Here is a 6,215-nt window from a genome sequence, read left to right as displayed (position 1 = left end):
TCCTAAACAAAATCTAACTCAGCTTCACCCTAAACAAAATCTAAATCAGCTTCATCCTAAACAAAATCTAAATCAGCTTCACCCTAAACAAAATCTAAATCAGCTTCACCCTCAACAAAATCTAAATCAGCTTCACCCTAAACAAAATCTAAATCAGCTTCACCCTAAACAAAATCTAAATCAGCTTCACCCTCAACAAAATCTAAATCAGCTTCACCTTAAACAAAATCTAAATCAGCTTCACCCTGAACCAAATCTAAATCAGCTGACGTTAACAATGGCTATCTATGAAGAAGGTAGAATTCAGCAATTGTTAATGAAACCCTGTTTTGTTTTACTTACATCATCCCTATGATTTGCTTTACAATCGAATGAGTGTAAAAAAGAATTACAAGTATTTTTAAAATGTTTTTGTTATTATTATCTGAAAATGTAGACCTTCATAAAGCATTTAATATGTAGTTCAATACTACCGTATCACAGCAACAAAACAGTCGCAACAAAACTTACATTGCAAAATCAATCGGTTGTAGTCTCAATTGCAACAAGATCATGAAGTTGGAGCTGCCGTTTCGGCGTGCAACTGACTTTTAATTCGCAGCAGCTCTACCATGTGCTCAGATGCAGTCGAGTCAATTTGAACTTGCAATCTGTTTTATCCAGTCATACGACAAGACGTTCAAGGAACCGCGGTGGTCAAGTGTCAACGATGTCCCTACGCAATATCAAAAGCCTTCTACCTCTGGATCGCGAGTTCGAACCCCATTTGGGGCAGTCACAAGTTACTGATCGTACGCCTATGCCTCTCAGGTACTCAAGTTTATATTCGCGTCCTAAACCTGACATATCCTTAAATGACTCCGGCTGTTATTCTGACAATGAACCAACACAACGAGTAAGCATCGAGACTTGGACCAGCGACTCTTGATCCCTGGTACAGTATCCTATATAATTTGGGTAATGCTTTCGTAAATCCATTTTGGAACAGAGATTGCTTCGCAGCATTGAATTTCGTGTATAAAGCACATGTTCTGTACTGCCAGATAGTTTGTTTAACAATCAATATTCTTTCTACAAAAGGCCCGCTCCTGAGAGTTTTCCTGCCATCGGTGCCTAGTCACGCTATATCAGATGATGAGTGATACGACTTTTTTGTGAAATTAACAGGACAAAAACATACTTTGCGTAATACTTTAATGTATTTTCTTTTTCTCTCGATTAGCAAAGTCATGCTTATACCACTTGAACCTTTGCTAAAGACGTCGATTGAACGGATGGTTGGAGTAAGCTAGTCCAGAATGGTGTGTGCTACAACAGGGACGTTATATCATTACAGGTATCTGTCACCTATGATTCTAACATTCTGGTGGTATTCGTTGTGGAAACAACACAGTATTTATTGCACAAATGTACATCACGCAAGTATAAAGTGGGGAGTTGCTCCCGTCTCTTGCATTTCAGCGGTCCATGATTATCAAAATAACGCAACGTAGGCAAATCATGATGACACCGTTGGACCTGACTTGGTTGAGAGAGGTTGATGACTGCGTGACAGATAGAGCGGGCTTACTGATAAGGTTTCCCCAGCTCGTTATCACAATCTCCAGGGATAGATGAAGAAGTATAAAAGTGCCAACAACTCGTCCAGTGTAGGGTAGTTTGTTTCTGTTAATCACGAGTTTACCCTTCGGAGAAATGTCTGTGTTAATGAGTGTTGTATATAAATATTAATTACTAAAGAATTCTTGGTCATTCGATCATAGCATTCCACTCAGATGTTACATCTGTTTATATAACAATGGACATTCTATCATGACTTGTGGAATAAACTATAAGAAATCCAACAGAGAATGCTAGAAGCCGAATCGCTTTTCTTGATATCTTCTTTACAATCTGTATGTGCAAACTATTTTCAAGCACAATGACCTTTTCCTGGGTTTTTTTATCATTATTAATTCAGCATTTTCTCACAGTTTATTTAAATATTGCTGATTATTAATTTGCATTAATTCAGTAAGATATCTATCGTTATAGCTAAAGTTGGTTTTAATTTAGATCTGAATGCTTCAGTATTTCTATAGTAAGAGCATTCCAGGCTGTTTATCTAGTTGAGATATCCCCTACTGTTGTGGTTGGTGGTTGTAATGCCTATTGTTCTACAGCTGACAGACAGACGTGTGAAGACATGGAGACTCGGCGTTAACATGGACTGCCTGTTTAATATGGCGACCAGGGAGTACATGTTACCTCAGCTAGCTAGCTCTAAAGCAAGCGTAAAAACAAACGTACCTTGAAAGCGTTCTTCACATGTTGTACCTCTTGCTAGGTTTGTGTATTATATGCCCTTGCCGTAGTCACGCATTAAACGATGAAGGACTCACCGTTAGTTCAACCATTCATTCATATCTATATTCCTACGTAAAGAAGAGTTACATGGAAAAATTATAATACCTACAATTATAGGTGTAAAGTACTAACAAAAGAAAAAATGCGAAATAACACATTAAGAAAGGGGATAATAAAAAACCAATAAAAAAAAGAGAGAAAAAAAGTGATAAATAAAAGAGTTCCAGAAATGTAGCATTATTCGAATTATACATACTTGTAAAGGAAAGTGTAAGCTTAACTGTTGGCTTCCAACAAATATATTTCATTGTATTTATAATGTACTCTATAAGCACTAATTTAGCATAAACTTACAAATACAGGCATAATTATTTATACAGATATTCACTTGTAGATTACCTGGGACTGGAGGACTATTTCAGGCAGCACACGGCGACTGCAGATTATCCAAAGTGTGACTGCTATTTAAAACAATAATCGCATTCTTCACACACTATGCTACATTCAATAAATCAATTTCGGGGATTGATGCCGATTTTGTGGGATGCTGCTATTGATTCAATTACTGGAAGTTCTGTAATGTTGGTTTATGACTTTGTATAATTGAATTTGATAAAGCATTCCGGTACCTTGTTCTACTGATTGTATTCTAAAAGCACAGCCAACATTACAGGGAGATAATAAATATCTCCATACAGAAAGGCAGCAACAAATACAAACACCACTACAAATTAAGCATGTAATTTTAAACGCAATATTCATCAAACATTGAGTTTTATCAGGACTACTGGAAAGACTATAGAAAAGGGCTCAGGTTATACGGATTTTTAATCAAGAATGTGAGACATTATAAATATGGTATAAAATAAGGACCAAGGAACTGTAAATAGACATGTGGGGATTTGTGTAAATAGAAAAAAAGAGGATCCCGCCAAACCACAACCAAACATATAAGGATTAAGATAAAGTTGGCGCAACTAAACATCAATGATTACGAACTATTCAGTGTGGTCAAGAGACGAAATCGTCTAACTAACAGACCGAAGCCAGGTAGACCAGGTAGGTAAGAGAAAACACATCTATTAGGTCACCCACCAACTTCAAATGATCATCGGGTTTCGAAAATAAAGCATGCCATAATGAAGTTTGATATGGCAACAAAATAAGCCTCATAGTTTATGGTTTATATTTTAACGACACAGATATTACCAGACCAACTATACAAATAATGTTGCTGTAATGGTTACTTTAAGTATATGTCGCACGATTTAGTTACCACACTCAACATTGATATGTATCAGCTTCTTTGATGTATCTTGAATATTGCTACATATTGATATCAGTTTGATGTCAGTGTATATACCTTCATGCAATTCACACACACACAAAAAATACAAAACAAACAAACAAAAACGTCGTTATACAAGATGAAAAAAAATATGTGTACATAGAGGATTCAAACGAATAGAAAACGTAGTACACATTTGAGTCGGCGTTAAGAAACCTTATACTGATAACAATTGAAGATTGCTTGGTATCAGTTACACTTGTATATGTGACTTAATGAATGTGACTCTAGCTGACCAAAAGTAAATTAGAAAGGCTTGGGTTCTACACTCGCTAGGAACAGCCATCCATCTCCATTATGTAATGTAACCGCACTCGGTGTTTCACATTAAATTGGGCTCTTTGATGTTCACGCGTTATTCAGTTCATTTAAGTTAATGTTGGTACATTTCATTTGGCGATATTAACTTTGTATTCACACCTCAAATATGAGTGCATTTGAGTATTTTCTGACATAATGCACTCGACATAATTATCCACATACTTAGAAATGGTGTTCTATGTACACTCTGTGATCGACGGCTTGATGATGGAAATAGACAATAAAGCCAAGCTGGAATTGGTTTATATATTTCATATGTCTGTTGTTATATATTCTAATATAACTAATATTACATCATGTAATATTTTCGGATTACTTTATCATTATCACTAAATTAGGTTAATGCCGAACAAAATAGCAATACCCATAACCGAAGAACTCGTGCGGGTTTCTGTAACATACTATGCATAAACTTTCTCTCTTAATTTACCTTTCTCCCAAAGCTATACAAAAGACATTAAAACGCATATCATACTGTTCTCATTATATTTTACCCCAGTCGTCATTATCTGCCTGATTTAAAGCACGCGTTGATAAATCATAGCATTGCTGAACGTCTGTCTGATCCATGAAACAGAGAAAACTACGGACCAAACATATAGAAGATGGATTCAACGACATACCAGGTCTCTGACTGTTATCAAATAACGCTTCATTACGGGAAGTTTAGACAAGGTTCCTCGCGATGGCAAGAGGTGTTTGCCAGGACTATGGCGCAAAAAGCGTAATAATTACAAAAACTCGCTAACCTTTGCCTGTCAATTAAGTGCATAGTCCACGAGGGTTGCTTACGTGTGGTTGGAAAGATGCATAATGGGTGTTACTTTTGAAACATATAGAGTTCTGAGATTACGGCTTCGGTCTTTGTGAAGCATGGAGTTCTCTGACGAGCAGTCATAGCAAAGTGAAAAAAACATCATGATAAATTGTTACTATAAATAAATTAAGATACATTAAAAAAAACTATCTATATACAGATCGACGTGGCTTTGATGGGTGCTTATCCTAGTTTTACCTAGAGTTGAACGACCGGTGAACACAGATAGATAAATTGTTAGTAAATGAAATATGTTACAAACCGAAACAGATATTTATATTTACATGTACTATTTAAGCAATGTACGAAACATTAAGTGTGCGACATACAGTTTGTACATACAAATAAAATGTTACGGCAAGTGGAACTGATTCCGTGATATAGTACTGTATATAATGGACGTAGAGACACGACGCACATTTTGTGTTCTGGAGATACGCGTTTACGCAGTTGATAATTAATATTGCTATTCAAAAAATAAGTGTTCCTTTCGTTCATTCGTTAAAAATGCTTCACCACCGACAGAGCTTAAATGATACCCACCATTTGAACAATAACCGATATGTAATGAACACAGAGTACATATCAGTACCTCATTCCATATAGGGCTTAATGGGATTTTGTCAGGACTCAATTAAATATTTTTAATAATCTCATCTTGAAGTAAAATAAGTAGCTCAAACTTTCCAATGATGATTTCAATATTTTAGCATTAAAAACTTAATGATTCACATGAAGTGCTAAACATCAATAATCTTAAGCTATCAAATGGTTGCAAAATGGAAGCATTTTGATCTAGGTAACCACGAAATTGATATCCTAACATAGTCGTCTCTTACAATCATGCAGTGGAGCATTCTAGGTACTATTCTAATATCCTACCTTCAGTGCAGGTAATGTTTGATATTATCTCATAAAACAAACTTAAAAATGTGAAAACCATAAGATACATAGTTTTGACATATGATACCATTCATGAAATATGATCTAATTTATCCTCGTCACCCAGCCCTTGTGACCCTAGGGTGTAATCATCATTATACAGTCAAAGTATGGGGTTGAGGGATATAGCAAGTTTCGGGTTTCCCGAGACTTGTCTATTTCCCCGTGGTGGCCGTAAAACGGCCCTAACAAATATCCTTCTTTGTCACCTCTGACCTCGAGTCCAAAACCAAAATAGGTTACGATTTACTAATTAATATCCAAACATGAGAGTAGCATTATCACAATGATATGACGTCATATGACGTCACTTAGTTCAGATAGTGTGTCGCGCACAAGGACTTTACACAAATTTCTTACCAACAGCCTAAATATAAATGTATTATAGTGTCATATACTATCAATATGGAAGACAGGTATAATATAATTACATGTATAAAT

This window comes from Argopecten irradians, chromosome 2 (assembly GCF_041381155.1).
Source record: "Argopecten irradians isolate NY chromosome 2, Ai_NY, whole genome shotgun sequence".
In the NCBI taxonomy this organism is placed as follows: domain Eukaryota; kingdom Metazoa; phylum Mollusca; class Bivalvia; order Pectinida; family Pectinidae; genus Argopecten; species Argopecten irradians.
The sequence above is the reverse complement of the archived record's forward strand: the minus strand, read 5'-3'. Positions refer to the sequence as shown.